The sequence below is a fragment of the Gopherus evgoodei genome, chromosome 6 (genome assembly GCF_007399415.2).
Source record: "Gopherus evgoodei ecotype Sinaloan lineage chromosome 6, rGopEvg1_v1.p, whole genome shotgun sequence".
NCBI classification, from domain to species: Eukaryota; Metazoa; Chordata; order Testudines; family Testudinidae; genus Gopherus; species Gopherus evgoodei.
In genome coordinates, this window is record NC_044327.1 from 47,693,846 (window position 1) to 47,718,600 (window position 24,755).

The following is a 24,755-nucleotide window of genomic DNA, read 5'->3' on the forward strand; positions in this document are numbered from 1 at the left end:
AATGCATAAAAATTAATTTAGAAATGAGTAACCAGAACCAAGAAAATGTTTTTTTTTTCTTGCTTTGGAATTATTGTCTGTTTTTTTGTTTTATTATTATTTTAAAATCCTTGTTAGCTTTAAAGGATCAAAATAGCAGTATGTTATTTTGCTGCTTCTACAATGCTTCTAGAATGTATGATGAATCATTTCTGATTCTGTAGCCAAATTCTTGTTGATAGCATGACTGCCAACTACTGGGATGTGTTGCCTTAGTATGGGCATTGCCGTATTTGACAAATGTCTGCGAAGTACATTATTGTGTGTGGGTGATATACCAGCTTCATGGTGAACTAAAGGATGCAATTTGGTCATTTCAAAATGAATTGGAGAAAAATGAATAAATTAATGTATTTTGTAACTGGGGATCCACTATATAGTAAAGCTATAATGCATGCATTTGTATGGATTAGTCTGTGAACCTATAATTTACAAGCTTCTGATCTAAAAGGAAATATCAATAAGTTGTTCTGCCAAATATTTAATTTCCTATCATACTGCACATTTACGTGAGGGGTGTGTGTGTGTGTGTGTGTAATGAAAAAATGTGCATATTTAGAGTGGTTTTGTGTGTTCCAGGTATGATTTTAGGTTTACACAGTGACTTTTTATGAGAGTAAAAAGTTATAAAATGATATGCCATGATGTGAAAGTAATAACTTGAGCAAAACCATGTTTTCCAGGTAGAATTAGGCCTGGTCTATGCACAGATTTTACACTGCTATAACAATTTCGATGAGGGATGTGGAGTGTTTGTTTTTTTTAAACCAAAATAGTAAAACTGATACAAATCCTAGCAGGACGCAGATACATCTGTATAAATGAAACTGTACATGAATAAGCTTTATCAGTATAAACCATTTATATCGCTGTAGTTCCATTAACACAAGAGAGCATGTCCTGCTTTAACAATACTTCTGTAGTTAAGCAGTACAACATTTATGTGTAAACAAGCCCTTAGGAATGCGAGAAGTGCTTATAAAAATCAAGCACCGTTTTAAAATAGTAGATGTAAAAATAATTCAAAGAATTGCTAGTTTTGTTGTGGTTTTGAATTGTCATTATAAGTAAAAGAGAATTGACATTTGAAACAAAAGTAACTGGAAATGTACCACTCTCTTCCTATGTACATAAATACTAGTGATTCCTGGTCCATCCCTCCCATGGCCAGCAGAAATTCAAAGTGCTGTAGAGTTAGCATACTTAGCCCCAAGAGAAGAAAAGAAGCGTTTTTCAGTGACCCTCTGTTTGATGCAAGAACAGCCGCCACAAGGCCTGGAGGGTGGTGTCCCATCTACTTTTCAGCCAGAAGGGTAGTGGCTGCAAGGTTGAACTTAAAGAGGACAAAAGGGATTCTTTGAGACTCTGGTCGCAGCTATATTGTGTTAAGGAACTGAGTTTAAACTTGGTCCAAGCTAAAATAGTTTCCCACAAAATTTGCCCAAACTATATTAAAACCGTGTTCTAGACTTTTGGCCATGTCCATTCTGGCAGGCCAAACCATATTAGAAACAGTTTCAAATGAGTTTAAGTAATATTTCCTACCATGGGAAAAAGTTCAGTAGAGGGTGGCAGGGCCAGATCTAGGTTTTTTGCTACCCCAAGCAAAAAAATGTTTGGCTGTCCCCCTGCTGCCCCAGCCCTGGGCTCTCTCTCCTCCCCCACCCACACCCCCTGCCACTCCAGCCCTGGGCTCCCCCCACGCTGCCAAACGTGACCACCTTGTTCACCACAGCAGTCTCCGTTTACACTTGCAGTGGGGATCAAACTGTTTCTCCTATTTTTATTTCACTTTAGTATAAATCTCACCCCCCCATCTCTCCTAACCTCATCTTTAGTGCTCCAAATGCACATTGAAAGCATAGGGACTAACTCCCAGAAAGGGATGGGGATCTAGTGAGGGTTCAGGCAGAGGAGCGGGTGTGCGGGTGTTTGAGGGTTCTACACTGGCAGAGAAGCAGGGTGTGATGTTCTCGTGGAGGAGGTTGGAGGAGGAGAGGGGGTATCAGGAGGGTTGCGGGAGAAGAGGTGCTGGGGAAGGGGAGGTGAGGGAGGAGAGTGCTGGAGGAGGGTACAAGGGGAGAGGTGCGGGTGAAGGGAGAGTACAAGGGGAAGGGGTGCAGCGAAGGAGCGATCGGGCGAGGTACAAGTGAAGAGGCTGCGAGCGGGATGGGGGGATGCAAGGGCTGAGAGGGGCAGGCGCTGACAGCTGCTTCCCCAACCCTGTGCAGGCAGAGCCGAGAAGATGGACACTGACCCCCAGGTGCCTGAGCTGTGGGGGCCCCCCAGGGGGGCTTTATACCCCGCTGTCCCTCTCGGAGCCAGCCTCTGCCTCTCCCTGCCCCTGGCGCTGTGGGGGCCTGGGGCAAGCAGCATGGGGCTGAGGCGGGGGCAGGAGGGGGTGACAGCAGCTCCCTGGCAGCTTGGGCTGCCCAGCCACTCGTTCCATCAGTGCACGAGCCTGGATCCGCGCCCCCTGCCCAGCCTGGCGGCGCCCTGCACAGCCTACTTGGGAAACGCTGTGCCGCCCTGGGAAGACTCAGAGCAGCAGTGGTGGTGGCAGTAGGACCTCTCCCTCCCTGCAATCCAGGCCCTGCTTCCCTCCCTCCCCAGCTCCTCACACACTCCGGGAGCCCCTCTCGCTGCTGCAGCCTGGCTCCGCTCCAGCGGACAATGCTCTGGCTCTCCAGCGGGGGGGGCTCTGGCCAGGGCCAGCTCCTGGCTTTTTGCTGCCCCAAGCAAAAAAAAAGGGGGTGGAGGTGAGGGTGGCAGAGTGCCACCCCTTGGAAAGTACCACCCCCAGCACATGCTTGAAGCGCTGGTGGCTAGAGCTGGCCCTGGAGGGTGGGAGCCTTGAAGAAAGATGGGGGTGTAATGAGCCTGGAATGGAGGAGGGAAATAAGGGCTCTGACTACTGGCTGGTTATGTATGTGTCACAAGTGTAGTTAAAACAGTTACTGAATGTATTTCACCAGCATTTGAAAATGAAGTACATATTGATCTTGCATATCTGTCAGAGCGTACAAATAAACTTTTTAATGTAACTTCTAAACTTTTAAATCTATGCTGTCTGACTGTCCCATCACTTTCATTTCTTATAATTGTAATAGGATAATCACATTTCCTCTACTGGATGAGTAGCTTTATCGTTACCAACTCATATGTGACACCACAAAATCAAAGCAGCTGCTTGTTCTTACAGTCTTTGTGGAATAAGGGAAAAAGAAAAGTTAAGGAATTGTTGAAAACTGGCAGTGAGTTGCAGTAATTAAGCACCAAACTACATTTTAAAGAGCTAAGTTTTCAGGCACTGGCTATAAATATTTTTTAAATGAATGTTTGAAAATAACAAATATGGGCTGTAGAAACTACTGCAATTAAGTGGACTGCAAAACAGTGGGGAAGCTCGTCTAGAACTGTGGTGCTGCTCTCCACAGTGGAGCAGCTCACAATGGATCAAGGCAACATAATGAGTTATTCTAGGTGAGAGCCAGCTCCCCGAGTAATAATGGAAAGTTCTCTCTTTCCGCCTTCCCATCTGCCTTCTTGTACTATCTTAGGGTATGTCTACACTGGAAACTTCAAAGTGCTGCCGTGGGAATGCTCCCACAGCAGCGCTTTGAAGTGTGAGTCTGTTTGCGCACAAGCGCTAGGAGACCTGTGCTCCTAGTATTCCACCTCCATGAGGGGATTAGCTCCGAGCGCTGAGAGCACGGCTCAGAGCGCTCGAAGCCTGTCTATACTAGCACCAGAGCCGGTGCAATCCTTTAGGCGACCTAGACAGTCGCCTAGGGTGCTAGGATTTGGGGGGGTGCCATTTTCTTCGGCAGCAACCGCAGCGGCTGGATCTTCAGCCGGCCCAGTCGCTACCGGCATTTAGGCAGAGGGAGCTGGAGCACAAGGAGGGCCGCCTGCAGCAAGTAAGGGGGGGGCAGCACGCAGGGGAGCTCCCCACCTCAGCTCACCCCTGCCCTGCCTCCTCCCCGAGAACGCCGTGGCCACTTCACTTCTCTCGCCTCCCAGGCTTGCGGCGCCTAAGCTGATTGGTGCCGCAAGCCTGGGAGGCGGGAGAAGTGAAGCAGCCACGGCATGCTCAGTGAGGAGGCGGGGCAGAGGTGAGCTGCTTCACTTCTCCCGCCTCCCAGGCTTGCGGCACCAATCAGCTTAGGCTCCGCAAGCCTAGGAGGCGGGAGAAGTGAAGCAGCGACGGCGTGCTTGGAGTGCTCATGCTCATGCGTGGAACGGGTGAGCTGGGGTGGGCGGCGTGCCTCAGAGCAGAGAGGGGGAGCTGCTATAGGGGGTGCTTCTAAGGGTGCAGGGTGGGGACAAGGTGGAAGTTTCGCCTAGGGCGTGAAACATCCTTACGCCGGCCCTGACTAGCACTTTAAAGTGCTCAGACTTGCTGTGCTCAAGGGGGTGATTTTTCACACCCCTGACCCAGCAAGTTAGAGCGCTATAAAGTGTAAGCGTAGACAAGCCCTTAATGTTACATTTCATTGGTTTTCTTCCGGTCTTGCATCCTTTTTGTTTCGCTCTTGTTCTTGCTCTTCTCTTTGCTCAGAGACCCTTTTGTCTAATGTTTTACCATTTGTGCAATATTTTCACCTCCTCTAGTTCTTTTTTTAATCCTCTTTATATCTTTCCTATCATCTCTTTACTCTTCTTCCTTTTCAGTGTCCTGTGCCACTATTTATATTTTCTCCATTTACTTCTGGTCCCCTTTTTTGCCTTTTTATGTCTTGTCTTGAGTTCTTTGCCTTTCCTGCCTTTTTCCCCCCTATCAATGCTAGTCCTTTGCCACTCCCCTTTGGTCCTGTGATGTCATCCTCCTCCTCCTTCCCATTCAGTTTCCTCCTCTCACCTGTTCTGACACCCTTCCCCCCTTCTCTCATTAGATGTTACTATTTTGCTGTCTCTTATTCTAATCAATGGGCAGTGGAGCAGATCCAACAGATTAGTACAGGCATATGCACAGCAGAGCAATATTTTCATGGGAAAGTAGTGAGATGAAATAAGGAGGGTGAGACAGGACTCAAAAAAAAAGTTCATAATTAGTTAATATTGTAATGTGCTTTGAATGTGAAAAGTCTGATGGAAGTGATAAATATTATTATTTTGGGCTGTGCCTGTTTGGAGATGAAGTCCACTACTCTTGCCAATTCTAAGTACTATACAGAAGAAAACAGAATTGAAGTCAGACTAGTAGTGTCGTCATATGCATGTGATCTGCATCTACAGGGGAGATGAAAGGGAAAAAAACCTCTTTATTAGTAGGCTAGTTAAATTCTGCATGTACATTGTCCCTAAATTTCAGCATCAGTGGTGCCACTGATAGCTGGAGTTCAATATTGAAAATGAAGTCTGTAAACTCCTTTTGGAAAGTGAACAGCTTATGAATAGTAGAATCAGTGCATTAAAATGGAGTAAATAAGCAATGATTTTTGAAAGGCATTGAAATAAAAATATAGACGTTTACAATATTTAAAGGAGGCTTAATTATCCCAGTTGTCTAAGTTGAGTTTCCCTTGTTTTTTCATAGTGTTTTTAGTTTTTCTTCTGTTGAGACTGAGGGATAAGTCAACTTTTGCAAAATAATTTCATAAATCCTTGTTTTCATCTGTGTAAAGCAATTCCTGCTGGTTACTAAATACGTTACAATCTTTTATTTTTTTGTTGTTTTTATTTTATTGATCTTTCATTCTCTTTTTGCTGTAATAATGATCAGCAACATTTCAAACCCTAATAATCGGAGCAAAACTGACTAGGTTGAAACAGTTGATTATGTTCCTAATAAAAGTAAAACCTGAATATGTGCTGATGGTGATAACTGTTGTAGCTTTCTCATCCTTTACTCCATTTTGCATTTATTATTAATGGCTGAAAGAGAAGAAATGAGTCCCTTAACTGTTTTAATATATGAGTTGTGGTTTTAAGTTTTTTAAGTGCAAAAGGGTTACAAAACCTCACAAATAAAACAAAAATGTATTGAAAGAGGCACATATCACTAAAGCATTTACTAAGGATGACATGTATATTTGTGTGTCTCATGCTCTCTCTCAACACACATACAAATATGTATAAAATCCTCATTATTAAATAGTGTATATGAATATCTATATTCGTAAAGTGGTTAATGTTAAGGATCTTAATTGAATCTACAAAACTAAGTTCAGAATTAAGGCTGAAATTCTGCTCTGAACTTGGATACCCATACAGTCCTGTTAACCCACTCCCCGCATCCCCCTGAAAAAGTTTGTAAAGAACTTACACAGTGGACTCCACAGAATTCTCAGTGTATCAGTTCAGAAGAAATGACATCATACTAAATTATGCCATTATTACAGAACTCTACAGGATCTGCAAAGACTAGCAGGCTTTCATTGATTATGTACAATATTTCATTCCTTAGCCAAACAGAGAGAGAACTCAGTTCTGAGATTTCTGCAAAATCTCAAACTCATTGTGTTACAGTGAATGCTGTGAAGATGCTTTTATGTATCGGTTTTCCAGCATAGTCATAACCTAATGTATAACTCTGTATTTCTCTGTACTACACATGCATGGATGTAATTACTGCACATTAAAATTGAATATTTTGGCATTTCACTTGCCAGCTTGCTAAAAAGTACTAATTTTAATGGACTTATTTGCAAAATTTAATTTTAAAAAATAACACTTTTTTGGAATTATAATAAAGAGAATATCAAAATAGCCTTCTGCTTCTTTACAGTTACTTTAATAGCATCAAAATCTGCAAGAAGGTACCATGTGGTTATATACATATTTTTAAATTTGAATAAAACTATTGATGAAGCCATAACAAAAAGTGAGCCTGATTCTGACCTCAGTTGCACCTTACATGGAATAGTGTTGATATCAGAAGGTATTAGTTTCTTTTTTAATAGTGGACCTTGTTACTTTCTAAGCATGATCACATAGGATAAACCAGGTGTCACATTAATTTTCACAGACATCTTAATTATTATTGATGATGTCAGAGAGTGAATAATTCCCATTAGCCACATTTTTGGAGCATTGAAAACAACTCTTCACTGTGCGCATGATGCAGTAATTCCCCTTCCCAGTCTGAGATGACCATTACTAAATTAGGAGAACACAGGCCAGCATGGCCATGTGTTGAAATAGTTTACAGATAATTACATTCCTGGTAATTATAGCAATTCATTGCCAACAGTCATCCTTCCTGTGCAGTGAAAGATTAAGGTCACTATAATGTAAAACACAAGGTTTATGTAGTTAAAAAAGAAAAGAAAAGAAAAAAGCTGTTTTAGAGGTTATTTTTCATTTATAGAAGAAATTAGTTGCACTTTTGTGGCAGAACACTTTATTTGGCAATAATTCTCATTGGAGGCATTTTAATGAGCTAATATTTGTGTACATTATCATATGATACTAATAGGATGCATTATTTTAGTAGCACCCACTAATGCCACTATAGCTTAAGTTTTGTCATTATTTCTATTTATAAATCCTTGTTTTAGGTGGCCGATACTTGGCAATCTACATATTAGCCCAGCCTTTATTTTTTATGAAATGTGGAAGGAGAAAATGTGGAAAAAAATTTGTTCTTTCCAAAATGGAGAAGAAGAATAAGCATTTGACTGCTTTCAGTGCCTTTCAAGCAGGGTAGATTTGATTTAAATCATGATTTAAATCACTAGTCAGGAAGACTTGATTTAATCATGATTTCTACATAAAAGTACATTCTGGTTGGTTGTTATAACCTTAATACATATTCTTCATAACTCAGAGATAGATGTAGGTTTCATTTTTAGAAGATACACACTATACATTTTTAAAGTGATTTATTTTGAAAACTTTTCAGATTAGTTTTACAGCTATATCAGAAAATTAATGATTGTTTAGTTATCATTTACCAAAGGTAATTGAAACAGATATTTATGAAGTCATTGGGAGGTGAACTGTCTCCAGTTCAGCAGGTTAATCATTAATATTTGGAACATTTTCTTGCCACTCTGTATTAGGAGGAGAACATCATCAGACAGACATTTACATTGTTTTATTTAACTAAAACAGCAACATTATGTATTCTGGTTTTTTGTTTTCAACAGCAAACATACAATATTTTAACAAAACAAGCATATGAATTTTTGAATTTAGTTAAATATTCAAGTTGTTAAAATTGTTTTTAACTAAAATAGTTGAATGAAATATTTAAAAAAACAAACAAAAATTAAATCGACTGTCAGCCAGGTCAACATGAGAAACTTAAAATATTGGCTTCTGCAACTAACTCAGTTGTCTTCACTTTCATTTTCCTGTTTGTTCATAATCTGGAAAAGAAAAACAGGCTTTCCTGCTTTTTCAGGTCCCAAACAGTTTCTCAATTTGGAATGAATTAGTCCAAAGGAAGAAAATATTCTTTCTGCACTGGAAGAAGAAGCTATTGCTGTTAAAAGTGAGATTATCACTTCAACAGTTTCTGAATCCAAGTGCTTAAGTGACTTCCACCAATTCACTGGTGTGACTTTCTTTAAAACATCATCAGCAAACATATTTCTTGCACTGAAGTTTATTATAGCTGGCATTATGGAAGGATGATTGTTGGATGTCCATGTTATTGCCAACTCCTCTTCTTCAGCAGTTAAGGTTTGACCTTGGTACCGAGTATCGAGAATATTTGCAAGAACATGAGCTGGAGATAGTGCTTGTCCCATTCATTTTTTGAATGCTTGTAATTTACCTCTGTCATTGCATAGTTCTCTTTTTAAGATCTCACTCAATTCCTTCCAAATTTCAACATCGTCAGCAATAAAACAACTATTTCCCTGCATTTTGTTCAAGGCTAAAGAAATAGGCTTCAGAGTACTCAGCATGTGTTCAACATTTCTCTTATGCCCAGTGTTGGGAACTTTGGCTGTGACAGTGCCATCTATTTTTTTCATGATTTTGTTCACAAACCGTCGTCAGATTAGGCCAGTTCTTGATATAGTGCTCAAAACAGTCCATTACTGAGTTCCATCGCATGTCTTGTGGGAGAGTTAGCTTGGTTCTTCCTTTTTTCAGAGCAGCTGCTGCGAAGTGGTTGTTACGGAAGTATTTTGCAATTTCAACAACATTAGCCTTTATTTCTGGAACATTGAAGTCTTTGGCTAGGAGGTGGATCAAATGAACACTGCAACCATATGTTGTTAGCTTGAGAGACTCTTCCAAATTTCTTCTCATCTTGGATACATTAGCAGCATGGTCTGTGACCAAGCTGCGTACTAGACATTTATTTTTTTTTCACAGTTTGTTACAGCTTTTACTGTTACTTCTTTAAGTATTCTGCTGTGTGTGCATTTCCTGATGTATGAATTGTTTCTATAACGAAGACATTCCCGTCTTCTGTTGTCACACAAGCATATACAACAGGATCATTGTGGTCATTGATCCACCCATCAAGACTCAGGTTAACAATTCCACCCTCTAGACCTTTTGCACACTGCTCAATTTCTCTTTCATAAACTTTATCCAGCAATTTGCCTGCGACATCTGCTCTGTTGGGTGGACTGTATCCTGGTCTTAATGACGGAACCATATTAATGAAGTTTGGGTTCTCACTCATATGGAAAGGAGAGTTGTTGCATAAAGAACCTGGGCAATTTTTTCATCAATTACCTCTATTTGTGATCTGCTGGTTCTTGTCACAAACTTATCTATAGTTGTTTCTGGATGATGGAGATTTTTTTTCTTTTTGCTGCAGGTAATATACTGTGATTATGTGACACACATGATGTGACTGAAACACTATCATTGGCAGATAACTCCAAAACTATAGAAAATGATGGTGATCTTGAAGGTGGATAGTCTTCAGAATCCTGTATGTTGAGGATGGATTCTCCTAAACAAAATAAGTCAATGCAGTTATTTAATTATTATTACCATACTGGTCATTTAGTATTATTCATTGCATTCACTGACACTCAGTACTACTTTAAAGGTGAAATTGTAAAAGGAAGATCTGTCTATTTCAGCTATTTATTTTTTATCACAACTGCATCCAAAATGATAGTACCATAGAGTAACAACTATATTTTTTGCTCAAACATGAGAATTCAAGAATAGACTAGAAGGAAAACAGGCAGTCCTTAAGAAAGAAGTTGAAATAAAAAAGTTTACCAACCTAAAGATCTTGCATGTTCAGACATGTTCCTTTCATCATCTTCAGTGCAGCTTCCTCCTGAGAAGGAACACTTCTCATGATGTTGTTTCATTCGGGCAACCAGGCCTTGCATTTCTTTGTTGCACTATTTGCATTTTGCACAAATGCCTGTCTTACCAACAGGTAGGGACATTTTATTAAAATATTCCCAAACTGGGTCTCTTTTATGGCCTGCTGCCATTATAGGTTTTTCCTTCTAGTCGGAGAATGATATGGTAGGTATATCTCAAATCAATGAAGGCTACACTCAGAAAGACCTCAAGACTTCTGGAATATGCTGCTCAAACAGTTTCACTTTTTTGTTTTGCTGCCTGTCCCTCCTTCTCACATTTATCTTTTAGAGAGAGGTAAGGGATTGACTCTGTGTACACAAATGTGCAGAGGGACAATAGGGTTGAGGTCTGTTATTTCTCACCTTTATTTATTTATTTAAAACCATTTTTGCTGTTAACAAGCATGTTATCTCTGGGGAGACAGCTCCACACTTTGAGAAATGCAAAACTAAGCATCTCTGATGGTATCTTCCAGACTGAGCATGAGTCTCATTGGGTAGAGAGAAAAATTAACCTAAATAATCTATACAGAAGCCCTTGGAATCCTATAAGATTGAGTCCCTAATCCATGAACTATTGGAACTCATTCATAAAACTTTTCTTAAACATTACATGTATATGTTGTCTCATAGTGTAGAATTAGAATGTATAGTTCCTATTCCATGATGAGATATCGTTGAGCTATAATGTAGCATAATTAAAACTATCTTTAGATAGGCTTTTTCCTTCAACAAGCATTTTATAAAAAAAAATCAGGTTTTTTTTTAAATAATTGATTTTTATCCACCCTGCTTTCAAGTGTCTCCTTTCCCTCTAGTATTTATATAATTAATTCTGAGCAGAAATTTAGTGAGCCTGGGATCTAGAAGGAAAACTGTTACTTGTGGTGCATTTTAGAAACTAGAATGACATACTTATTACGTTTGGGAAGCATTTGGTGAGCTGCATTCTCACACTCCAAATTTTTCTTCCCCCAAAACTTCATAAGAAGTTTTAGAATGCAGACTCATGCATGGCAGTTGAATAATCCACATGATTTAAATGTCCCTGGGTTCTTATTCATGTGATGGACTGTAATGACTCCAAAGGAGTCTTAATGGTCTGCTGGCTCAAAAATATGCTTTATTTCAGTATTATATTTAATACATATTGTCAGAAATAGGCTTAACCTTTTTATGATTGATTTTAGCTGTTGCCCTCATTCTCTGTTTCTCATCTGTTTTATATTCTGTTCACATATTGTAAAAATACATGTATAATAGTTTGGAAGGATGCATATTATTTTAAATGTATGAGCACAGAAGGCAGAGTACAAAGCTTTTAATAAAGACACTCAAAAGATTTTGGAAGTTCTTAAATCAGCCTTTTGATGGTTATAGTCTTAGTAATACACCATTATACCAAACATAACATGACAAAATAGCATGGCAAATACAAACTGTAAAAAAAAAATATATATATATATACACACACACACACTAGAGGAGAAGAAGAGGAATTAATTGTAAAGCAGATTAAAATAGTGTTCTTTGTTAGTGTATGCTGTGTATTAAAAACACTGGGTCAAATTCTCAAATGTGGGTACCCAATTTTGTAATTTGTGCATATACTTTCCTCCAGATACCTTGCTTTTGTTTATGCAGATTGTAGGATTGCTCAGATAGTCACTAGTTGCACCCACAATTATCCAGACTCTACATGTATATGAGCTGCTCACAAATTTTGTGTGCCTAGTAAAGGTTCATGCATTTTAAAATTGAACCCCAGGTATCTCACAATTGTGCATGGAAAGCTGCAAATCTGTTGGGGGAGGTTTTATCTTGATATCAATGAGTTTTTGAACTAAAATTATATGATGTCACCAGAGTACTGCACAGCTGCCTTATGTGGGTGCAAGTTTTCTTTTACATTTTACTGTTAAGCAGAGTCTTGACCCTGCAAAAATCTCCTCCCAGATAGACTTGATGTCCTTACAGAACTCTTCACAAGATCAGGACCTAAAATATGGCTGTTTTTGTTCTCTGCTTTTGATGGACAAAAGCACTGGAAATGGTAATATCGTACCTCTTGATAAAAAGGTACAAGAATTTGTTTTTACTTGTGCTCTCTGTACTTCTGGGTATGACATAATATACTCTTAAATCTCTTATTTAGTGGTGTTCCAGTTTACAACACTTGGAATTTTCATAGAAAGTGTTTTAAATTATATCTTATTTATTTATGAATTGTGTCCTTCCATATGGCTCAGTGCACATATGCAAAATATGGTAAACACACACAAACTCATACAGTGCCATGCCTTTCAGTTGTGGACATAAAAAAAACTTTCATTACAATCGGTTCCTCCCACTCTTCTTAGACAAACATCTGGGAAAAGAGAGGGGCTTCGCACTGAGCCCAGAAGGCGAGTGAACTTGTTGCTCATGCTTTCTCATCCATATTGCAAAAGGAAATGAAGTCAAGCTACAGAGTTTTAAACATTTCCATGTTTGAGATCCTGTTTGTTTTCAAAGAAATGGTGACTAACTCGTTTGCAATATATGTCTTTTTGTTTTTGTTAAAATTCAAGAGATTTCTCTACATTTTGCCTGGACTTCTGAGGAAGCCAGTGGAGCTACTAACCTGCTTAAAGTTAGGTATAGGTTTAAGTGTTTTGCTGAATCAGGACCTTCATTATCTATCCTCAAGGCCCTCTTTATAAGCCACGATTTTTCTGATTAAAGATGAGATTTGGCTTCCCCTGATTACCTGGAGATGTCTCTAATGAGAGATGTGAAATGTTCTTTTATCCCATAGCACAGATAAAACCATTGGGTAGGATTAGGAGGGGCATATCTTTTTCTTCTATCTTGTTGATGTCTCCCTCATCATAGTTGCTGGACCCGTGTATTTCCACTCCTGGACTTCCCAGAAAGCTTAATATGAACAATTTTCAGTACAGCTTAGTGTACAGTAGAAACTCAGAGTTATGAACTGACCAGTCAACCACACACCTCATTTGGAACTGGAGGTACAAAATAAGGCAGTAGCAGAAACCAAAAAAAAAAGGAGGCTGGGGCAGGGAATACAGCACAGCAGAGTGTTAAATATAAAGTAATAAAAAATAAAAATAAAGGGAAAGAAGCATTTTTCTTCTGCATAGTAAAGTTTCAAAGCTGTATTAAGTCAATGTTCAGTTGTAAACTTTTGAAAGAACAACCATAACATTTTGTTCAGAGTTACAAACATTTCAGAGTTGTGAACAACCTCCATTACCGAGCTGTTCTTAACTCTGAGGTTCTACTGTAAATAATTGGCAGCTAATAATTATTAACAGATTTAGCCTTTTTTGTTCATGGAATGTCTGTGAAATCACATTTTCCTTGAACATGTTAGTTATTCTAACTAACTTGACAATTTTGTTCCATTTTTATTAAACTTTACGGACTGATTACAAACAGTGTTTGATACTCAGCTATTGAAAAATCAAGCTTTGTTGGTTAGTTGTACTTGGTTATGTACGTCACATGCCATTGTTTCTGTTTCCTGATTGGATGAGTATAACTGCCTTATATAATTAAAAGGAAGACATCAGGAAGCCGCTTGGGCTTTGACTCTCAGTGAGTCAAATGTGAATTTTAGAATGTTTGAATTCTCTTCCTTTCTGGACCAGAGAAATTTTGCACATGGCATAATTCCTAGGAAAATTAGGTTTCTAGGTACAGAGTCCCATATAAAATATACCACTTCCAGTACAAATACTCAAATTCATGAGCTTAACATTCATTTTGTGCAAGAATTCATGCATATAAACTTGAATGTTCACAGACAGCAAAGAGCAGTGAATTTGGCTGAAGTGAATTTGTCTTTAAATGTGAACAAATACAGAAAGTGATTTTGCCGTAATTGCTCAACTCAAGTATTTATTATACCATACTCTTACAGAATGTTCTCTTACTTGATGGTATCTATTATGAAGTTGCTCAGGGAATTATAACATTTAATCTGCTTCTAAAGCAAAATTTATTCCTCACCCATTGATCAATGGTGGGGGAGAACCAATGGATCATGACAAAATGCATTTCCATATCAAGTGTGCTACTTCTAGTTTTATGTCAACAGTGACCATCATCAAATTATTAGAATGAATCAAGAATCTTCCTGACTTTTCAGTATAGTGTGTGTGTGTGTGTGTGTGTGTGTATATACACACAATGTGTGTGTATAAAAATATTATATTATGTTATATTATATTATATACACACACACTGTGATTCCTTACATCTTTTAATACAATAATATCTTGCATTTCCTTAGAGGCTTCAATTAGGATCACAAAGCCTATATCTATATAAGGTACTTACATGGCCTGCATTAGTATCTGAGTGTCTTACAATCATTTAACATACTTTTCCTCACAACGCCCTTGAAAATAGGGAATTACTATTATCCTAGTTTTACAGAAGGGGAACTGAGGCACAGAGAGATTAAGGGTAGACTACACTGGAATGTCAGCCCAGGGTTAGTAGAATTCAGGTTAGCAGACCTTGGCTTCAGCATCTACACTCATTTGTAACCTTGGTTAGGAATTGTTGAATTCTGAATCCCAGCCTGGGCGTCTGGCATCTGCACTGCATTATGTGAGCCTGAGTCCAGTCAGCCATATTCCAGACATCCTAGCACCCTCCCAAAATGTGGTTGCTCTATCCTTTTGTTTGTAGTAAAGTGTAGGAAAATTTGACTGTCCAACTAACTTGCCTGTCCACATGACAAAGAAAGTCAGCCCATGGTATTGTGGGATACTTTTGACAGACTTCCAGAACATAAGTCCAGTGTGGCTGTGTCATGGAGTCACTGGGGTAGTGCTCTAGAACTACTCCATACAAAGCCAGGCAGGACTCTGGGGGAGCTTCCTCTCTCTGAGCATACTGTCATCAGGGCAAGAAGTTTACACAGCTTCGACCTTCTTGGGTCTTACCTTGGAGCATTCAGCATCCCCTTCCACACCGTGCACTTCCCACAGCAAGTCCGCCCAGGTGGGGCTCGTGGAGAAGCCAGAGGGCCCTGCACCCAGCTCTGCAGTCAGCAGTGACTCTCAATGAGCCAATAAAGCAGTAGGTTTATTAGTCGACAGGAACACAGAACTTGTTAGCACAGAAATCAGTGACTTTCAGCCAAGTGCATCTTGGGGAGTCCTGGGCCAGATGCCCTGAACTCCCTCTCTTCCAGTCCCTCCTAGCAGATGCCCAGCTTCCAGTGACCTGACCTCAGACACCCCTGTTGCTGCTCCTCCTTGTTGTCTTTGTCTTGCTTCCCGGGCAAAGAGTCATCTGGTCGTCACCTGGTTGCATCGCCCTCCTGGGTCTCAGGTTATGAAGGGCACCATCCATAGCATATGTGCAGGAAGCTGGAGCAGCATCATCTGCCCCAGAGGTCTCAGCCAAAGTCACACACCCCTGTTCCCACCACCGAGGTATTGGTGCAGCACACAGGGAAACTGAGGCACACAGAGTATTCATGCAAAACAGTAAGACTCACATAGGCTCACGTAAAACATAACAAGGGAAACTCCCCACTTCATCACAGACTGCATCTGCACTGCAAAGCAAAAGGTCTTGAATCCTAGGTCCCGGCTTGACTCAGGCTCAAGCCCTCCACCCCATGGGGTTCTGATACCCTGGGTCCAAGCCCTGGGTAAATGCAATTCCTGTATAGATGGAAGAAGAGTTAGGTTTGAGCCTGAGTTTGAACCCTGGGCTTGTACTGGTGTAGACAAACCCTAAGTGAGTTATCCATAGTCACATAGGAAGCCTGTTGTGGAGCAAGGAATTGAATCCAGGTCTCTCAAGTCTGAGGCAAGTGACCTAACGGCTGGATCATGTTTTCTCTCCTATTTTGTTCCACACATTAATGAATTAAGCTACAGAGTGCCCCTGTGAGGTAGGTAATGATTATGAATTCAGCTTTACAACTTGAGACACAGAGGCACAGAGTGATAGAATGATTTGCCCAAAGTCACACAGTGAGTCTGTTGCAAATCTAGGAATAGAAGCCAGATGCCTTGGCTCCCAGTCCTGTGATCATCCTTTCCCTTCAGTAGAATGTACTATACAATAAAATGTACACAGTATAGCATAATAGTTGACAAATCTGGCTTGGGGGGAGGGAAATGGTCAGTACTTATGCTACAGTGATGATATAATAAAACATATTTGTCTTTTATTTATTGAGTTTGGTAATTTTGGCTATAAGGGTTGAAGACAGACTGCTGTATTTTTAGGGATTATAATTTATTTTGTCCAAAGTATCTAAAGGACTGGATGGGCACTTATATTACTTGCAGTAGAAATTGAAATAAATAATACATGATAAAATGTATTCAATAGTTTTAATATTAAAATTGCCAGGTGTAGTGGAGTTTGGTGTTGGGAATGGGAATGAGTCTGAAAAGAACCAGAAATATCTAAGTGCATATGAATGGATTGGGGCTGGGTATAGAAGGGAGATTTAAGGGGAAGAGTCATGACATACCAAATAAAGGGAAGCTAAGGGAAGGAAGGATAGATATATTTTAATAATCTTGTACTGTATAAAATCATATACGTCTCCCAAGTAATGGCTTGTGTCTTACAAATACATAGAATAGAAATATACATGTTGGGATTTTGGTAATGTGAATGTCTTGTGATTTTATGTAACTCCTTCCTCAGTTGATCTTGCAGCCTACAGTAAGTTAGAGGCACATATTATTCCTTTTTTAAATCATCAGAGGTTAAAAATCACCGTAAGTAGTTGGTCAGGCTATTAGACTTCCATTTAGTTTCCTCTGCAGTTTGTTAGGGACGTAGAGAGGGCTGAAAACAAGCGTTTTGTTTTTTGGTTTTTTCCCTTCCAGCATGTCTTTCATATCTTGCACTTGTTTTCAATCAGTTATAGCCTGTGAGCATCCTGTATAGGAATTTGTTTGAAGTATGTTTTTTAAAAGGGAGGTTGTATAATACCACTGACCTAGATGGCGTGTAGGCTGTAAGTCTTTTCGTTTGTTTTCTCTTGTCCAAAGCATTGAGACAGGAAGCATTCTTAGAATTATTTTTAGATTTTTAAAAAGTCAGCCTTGATTTCCTCACGTAACAGTAATCCTTTGGTCAGCCTAAAAGAAATAGTAGTTACTTGGATTGCTCTTTGTATAGTGTACTATGTGTATATTTTTAGCTGTATGGGGGAAAGGAAGCGGTTTGTCATTTGAGTAGTTATTGTATTACTTTATTTCAGTCCTGTCACATTTCAGCTGGTATGGTATCAATCATCTTTCTCGTCCTGGGTCTAAATCAAACACAATATATGGTTTGGACCATTGTAATCCAGTGGAGTGATTATTGTTAAAGCGCCACATCACTTGCTTGCCCTGTAATCAAATATCATCTTCCCTGGAAGCTGCACCTTGACATTGTGTGAAGAAATGTGTGTTCCAACGACCACAAGAGTTATGCTAATTTGAGTTTTAATTGCTGCTAGGGCCAGAGAGGTAAAAGGTAGGGATCAGACAAAAAGCAGTCCACTGGTCTTCCAGGTTGGTAGGTAAATAACCTATTCTCATAAAAAAAAATTATAAAAAAATTTGTATAGATCGCCAGGAATGAGGGAGACTTCTTTGTTCCCGAATTGATGTGTGATGGTGCAGAAAGAATTCAGATTCAGAATCCTTCTCTGTATTTGTTACTTCACTTTTATTGCGGAGAAAGGATGTCCTAGAACAGGAGTGGGCAAACTTTTTGGCCTGAGGGCCGCATCGGGTTTCAGAGGGTCAGTTAGGGGAGGCTGTGCCTCCACAAACAGCCAGGCATGGCCCAGCCCCCGACTCCTGCCCCATCCAACCCCCCTGTTCACTGATGGCCCCCCAGGACCCCTGCCCCATTCACCCTCCCACACCCTGTCCCCTGGCCAACCCCGGAATCTCTGCCTCTGACTGCCCCCCATTGCCCCATCTCCTTCCTGACTGCTCCCCCAGGACCCCTGCCCCCATTCAACCCTCTTGTTCCCCACCCTCTGACCACCCTGACCCCTATTCACACCACCGCCCCCTGACCACCACCCTGAAATCCCCAGCCCTCTATCCAACCCCCTCTCTCCCTGCCCCCTTATGGTGCTGCCTGGAGCACCAGTGGCTGGCGGCCATGCTGGAGCCAGCCATACCACCACACAGCATAGAGCACTGGGTCAGGCTGCGACTCTGCAGCTGTGCTGCCCCAGGAGCTCGCAGCCCGTCCGCCCAGAGCGTTGCACCAGTGGCTCAGTGAGCTGAAGCTATGGGGCAGGGGGAACAGCAGGGGAGGGGCCAGGGGCTAGCCTCCTGGGCCAGGGGCTATCCTCCTGGGCTAGGAACTCAGGGCCAGGCAGGAGGATCCCGTGGGCTGGATGTGGCCTCTGGTGGGCTGTAGTTTGCCCACCTCTGGCCTAGAAGGTTGAAGCACAGGACGGGGAGTTCCAAATTCTATTCTTGGCTTTTGCCACTTAATTTCCTTTGTAACATTGGGCAAATGTGATCCCAGCATGCCGCCTGAGTCAGTGAACCATGTGAAGGTATACTGTGGGGACTGAACTGCATTTTATACAGAGGCAGTACAGCTGCAGCTGCTTTAGCTGATGTGTCCCACCCCTTCAATCCATTCATGGATCTGTTGTGCTCTGTAACCTTCTTCCCCCAAATCCATCTCTTGCATTGTAGCACTGTGAGCCTTCACAGACATGTACTCTGATGTTCACGGAGTATAGACCATAGATAGGCAACCTATGGTACATGTGTCAAAGGCGGCAGGTGAGCTGATTTTCAGCGGCACTCACATTGCCCGGATCCTGGCCACTAGTCCAGGGAGGGGTCTGCATTTTAATTTAATTTTAAATGAAGCTTCTTAAACGTTTTAAAACCTTATTTATTTTACATACAACAATAGTTTAGTTATATATTATAGACTTATAGAAAGAGACCTTCTAAAAACATGAAAATGTATTACTGGCACATGAAACCTTAAATTTGGGGGAGGGATAGCTCAGTGATTTGAGCATTGGCCTGCTAAACCCAGGGTTGTGAGTTCAATCTTTGAGGGGGCCACTTAGGGATCTGGGGCAAAAATTGGTCCTGCTAGTGAAGGCAGGGGGCTGGACTTGATGACCTTTCAAGGTCCCTTCCAGTTCTAGGAGATTGGTATATTATTATTATTATTATTTTATTATAATAAATTAGAGTGAATAAATGAAGACTCGGCACCACTTCTGAAAGGTTGCCGACCCCTGCTGTAGACTAACTGGATTAGGTTCTTCTTTCCTCTCTATCCCATGTAGCAGAACCACACCAGGCTCTCAGAGGGAGGAGCAGAGTTTGCTTTTTGTGCTTCAGTTTCTGCCTTTTTAAAATGAGAATAATAGTTAACTACCTGTGAAGCTAAATGCATGGCAAAATTGATGGGTTGAAAGAGCTGTATGAGTCCAGAGCATTGCTTTTTGCTCAAAAAGATGACAAGTGGTTAGGGGGTACAGGAAAACATTACTTGATTGTAGTCCCAAACTCCATTATTTTAATAGTTCATTCAGATTGTTCTGCAGTGCAATCAGTTATTTCCAAATCATGAATTAACCAATGTTTGATTGCATCTCCTAGCAGCATTGCACACTACAGTGTGTCAACTCCCTTTCTCCCAATCATCTGAAAGCCTATTTATCTGAAGATTTTATAATATTCTTGAATAAACTGGGGTTATACCGTATTTGATTGAGTGACAATAAGTCAGCACTAGCCCACAGAGTCTGCCATGAAAAGCGTTGCTTTTGGAGAGTATTTTGTGTACCGAGTTTTAATTTCCCATAACACTTTGAGTGCATCTGTGAAATGTTTATGAAAACCTGATTATGGACATAACAATGTGAACTCTGGGTTGTTCATCTGCAGGTTAAAAAAATAAAGTAGTTCAGCATTCATGGAATAAAGAAAGAACTGGAAAACTAAGAGAGATTGGACAAAGGTATGGTAGCATTGATTATTATATTTACATATACAGTAGTTCGTTGGGAAAATACAAGTAAGTGACAAAATGAAGAGTGCCTAACCCAATGGTTTTCAACCTGTAGTTCACGGACCCTGAAGGGTCCCACAGACTATGTCTAAGATTTCCAAAGGAATCTGCACCTCCATTTGAAATTTTTTAGGGGTCCACACATGACAAAAGGTTGAAAACGACTGGCGTAAACAATTAAACCACCACCAGCACAAATAACTTATTTAACAACACTTGCTAATCCATTCAGTGTCTTGGCTAAGAAAGAGAGAAGAGGAGGTGAGAGGGGGAAAGGAATTGCAAAAAAGGAAAGTTGAAGGGTTTTTTTGTTTGTTTGTTTTTGGTCAGATGCCTGCCTATTCCACTGGGAAGGCTTCTGTTCTCGTCTGGGAGTCTTACAACTGGCCCTGTTGGCCTGCTGAATGTTCCAAAGTAGGGCATAAAAGTAAACTAGCTTTGAGTTACAGGTAAGAAGAATTTGGCAGCTTAATTAAGGTATGTTTGTTGTTAATGCTAAGCGATTGAGTGTGGGGAGAAGGTAAAGAGAAAATATGTAAAGCTCAAGATGCCCTTACAAGGATGTCCTTGGTATCTTATAAACTAGTACAGTGCAAATGGCTTTTTTCCAGATTATTGAATTTATTACCATCTTGGCTTAGTTAAGACTATGGGAATGGACTGGGTGGTTTGTTACAGCCCTGACTCTTTCCAAACTACTGGCAAAGATTTAACAGCCATCCAGCTGAGTGCCCCCAAGGGTTTGAGCTGAAATTCTGACTTTCATATTAAATTAGGCACGGTTACAAGACAAGAATTATTTGAAGTTTTTATGAAGCATGTGACTGACAGAACAAGCAGCTGGGATTCAAAACATTCTCATGTATGTTTTCTTTGTTGGGTCCAAAATGTAGCCAGGCTACAGAAAGTTTTATTTGTGGAATGAGTTGAAGGGGCTCTGCCAAGATATTGTTCCACTTTATTTATTTTTTTTAAAGGCAGCCTCTTACTTTCTTCATAATTATTTGCAGCTCTCTCTCTCTCACACACACACACACTCTCTCACACACACCTCTACCTACCGCTGATGTGCTGTATACCTGGGTCATTTTTTGTGTGGACTTGCTGGCTACTGAATTTTAAAATGCTATGGCCAATTTCTTCCTTTGTGGCATTGGGGGTGGCCCTCTCATATTATATAAGCAAAAATGGAGTTGGCATTTTTGTTGTCTTGGTCTGTTCACTTTGTATATCATGAAAATTGTGTTACTGTGTTGTGGAGTCTTTCCTGCCAACATAAGTTCCACGGGGTTTTCTGCATCACTGTGTTAATGAAACCCTCTGGTGAAATGGTACTTCTGCTGTACATTGGGCATAACATTAGATTAAATTTGGAAATGATCCATTATCTTACTACTGCTCTTTTTTTATTATCTATCTATCTAATCTATCTATCTATCTATTTATTTATTTATTTTTATTTAGCACCAAAAATATGCTACCCATTAGAGGTGGTTAGATGAGACAGTGGTCAACATTAGATAACACGAGGTTGTTAGAAAATACAGTGGTAAAAATGCCGACAGCCACTAGCACAGAATTTACATTAGTGGTATGGCCACCATAGGGGCTCCACCAGTGTTAGCCAGAGTCAGTAACTTTGGGGATTGAAAGCTGATATGTACACAACCCATTTACTCTCAGCCTCCTCGTTGTGCTGCACCAGTGTTAGCAGTAGTGGGTAATTCTGGGGAATGAGACCTAACCTTTAAGCCTATCCATTGCACGGCACTGCTCATCAAGTTCAATAGTCTTGTCCTTGCATTCAAGCCTGTACATCACACATCCCCTGCCTGCATTTCTGACTTGGTCTCCTTCCATATTTCCCTCCCTCCTTTCCTTGCCTTCTCTGCCCTGTCTCAATACCCTGTGTGTGTCCTTCTCTCAGAAAGGGGTCATGGGAGAGTAGAAAAAATCCAGTATTGATTGGGAGGTGCTCAGATTTAAAATTTTTATTAAAGCTAATGCTAAAAGTATATAATACACAGGTTAAGGAAAGAGTGTCTATACATCTGGGTAAAGTGCTTAGATTATCCACAAATACAGAGTTTGGTTTAAAAGTAAAAAGATACATATACTACATAATTTGCAATAATTTAAATTTAGGTGAATAAATTTAACAATACTATTTAGATATTAGCATCCAAGTATTCAGGTACATCACTCACGAAAAGTTATGCAGAAAATTGGATGTGGAAAGCACAAATAAATCAGTGAGTGAAGACTGTCCCTCAGTAACTGAGAATTTAGGATAGGTTGCCCGTTAGAAAATACAATCCATCAGGGAAAGCAGCAAAGATTCCTGTGGCACCTTATAGACTAACAGAAGTTTTGGAGCATGAGCTTTCGTGAGTGAATACCCACTTCCTCAGATGCATGTAGTGGAAATTTCCAGGGGCAGGTATATATATGCTAGCAAGCAAGCTAGAGATAACGAGATCAGTTCAATCAGGGAGGATGAGGCCCTGTTCTAGCAGTTGAGGTGTGAAAACCAAGAGAGGAGAAACTGGTTCTGTAGTTGGCAAGCCATTCACAGTCTTTGTTCAATCCTGAGCTGATGGTGTCAAATTTGCAGATGAACTGAAGCTCAGCAGTTTCTCTTTGAAGTCTGGTCATGAAGTTTTTTTGCTGCAGGATGGCCACCTTAAGGTCTGCTATAGTGTGGCCAGGGAGGTTGAAGTGCTGTCCTACCGGTTTTTGTATATTGCCATTCCTAATGTCTGATTTGTGTCCATTTATCCTTTTCCGTAGAGACTGTCCAGTTTGGCCGATGTACATAGCAGAGGGGCATTGCTGGCATATGATGGCGTATATTACATTGGTGGATGTGCAGGTGAATGAACCAGTGATGGTGTGGCTGATCTGGTTAGGTCCTGTGATGGTGTCGCTGGTGTAGATATGTGGGCAGAGTTGGCATCGAGGTTTGTTGCATGGATTGGTTCCTGAGCTAGAGTTATTATGGTGCGGTGTGCGGTTACTGGTGAGAATATGTTTCAGGTTGGCAGGTTGTCTGTGGGCAAGGACTGGCCTGCCACCCAAGGCCTGTGAAAGTGTGGGATCATTGTCCAGGATGGGTTGTAGATCCTTGATGATGCATTGGAGGGGTTTTAGCTGGGGGCTGTATGTGATGGCCAGTGAAGTCCTGTTGGTTTCTTTCTTGGGTTTGTCTTGCAGTAGGAGGCTTCTGGGTACACGTCTGGCTCTGTTGATCTGTTTCCTTATTTCCTCGTGTGGGTATTGTAGTTTTGAGAATGCTTGGTGGAGATTTTGTAGGTGTTGGTCTCTGTCTGAGGGGTTAGAGCAGATGCGGTTGTACCTCAGTGCTTGGCTGTAGACAATGGATTGTATGATGTGTCCGGGATGGAAGCTGGAGGCATGAAGGTAGGCATAGCGGTCGGTAGGTTTTCGATATAGGGTGGTGTTAATGTGACCATCACTTATTTGCACCGTGGTGTCAAGAAAGTGGACCTCCCGTGTAGATTGGTCCAGGCTGAGGTTGATGGTGGGGTGGAAGCTGTTGAAATCGTGGTGGAATTTTTCCAGAGTCTCCTTCCCATGGGTCCAGATGATGAAGATGTCGTCATCAATGTAGCATAGGTAGAGAAGGAGTGTGAGTGGACGAGAGCTGAGGAAGCGTTGTTCCAGGTCGGCCATGAAGATATTGGCATATTGTGGGGCCATGCGGATGCCCATAGCAGTGCCACTGATCTGGAGATATATATTGTCATTAAATTTGAAATAGTTGTGTGTAAGTATAAAGACACAGAGCTCAGCAGCCAGTTGTGCTGTGGCATCATCAGGGATAGTGTTCCTGACAGCTTGTATTCCATCTGTGTGTGGGATGTTTGTGTAGAGAGCCTCTACATCCATGGTGGCTAGGATGGTGTTTTCTGGGAGGTGACCAATGCATTGTAGTTTCCTCAGGAAATCAGTGGTGTCACGGAGATAGCTGGGAGTGCTGGTGACATAGGGTCTAAGTAGAGAGTCCATATATCCAGACAGTCCTTCAGTGAGAGTGCCAATGCCCGAGATGATGGGGCGTCCAGGATTTCCGGGTTTGTGGATCTTGAGTAGTAGATAGAATAACCCTGGTCGGGGCTCTAGGGGTATGTTGATTTCTTCTGGTGTTAGTGTAGGGAGTGTCCTGAGTAGATGCTGTAGTTTCTTAGTGTATTCCTCAGTGGGATCTGAGGGAAGTGGCCTGTAGAATTTGGTATTGGAGAGTTGTCTGGAGGCCTCCTTTTGTTAGTCAGACCTGTTCATGATGACAACGGCACCTCCTTTATCAGCCTCTTTGATGATAATGTCAGGGTGGTTTCTGAGGCTGTGGATGGCATTGCGTTCTGCACGACTTAGGTTATGAGGCAAGCGATGTTGTTTTTCCACAATTTC

General features: G+C 41.0%; 1 protein-coding gene across 7 annotated transcripts in view; it reads left to right on the forward strand.

Annotated features, from left to right (window-relative positions):
- Window positions 1–24,755, forward strand: part of AOPEP (aminopeptidase O (putative)) — a 350,923-nt gene that overhangs the window by 249,375 nt on the left and 76,793 nt on the right. The window lies entirely within an intron of this gene.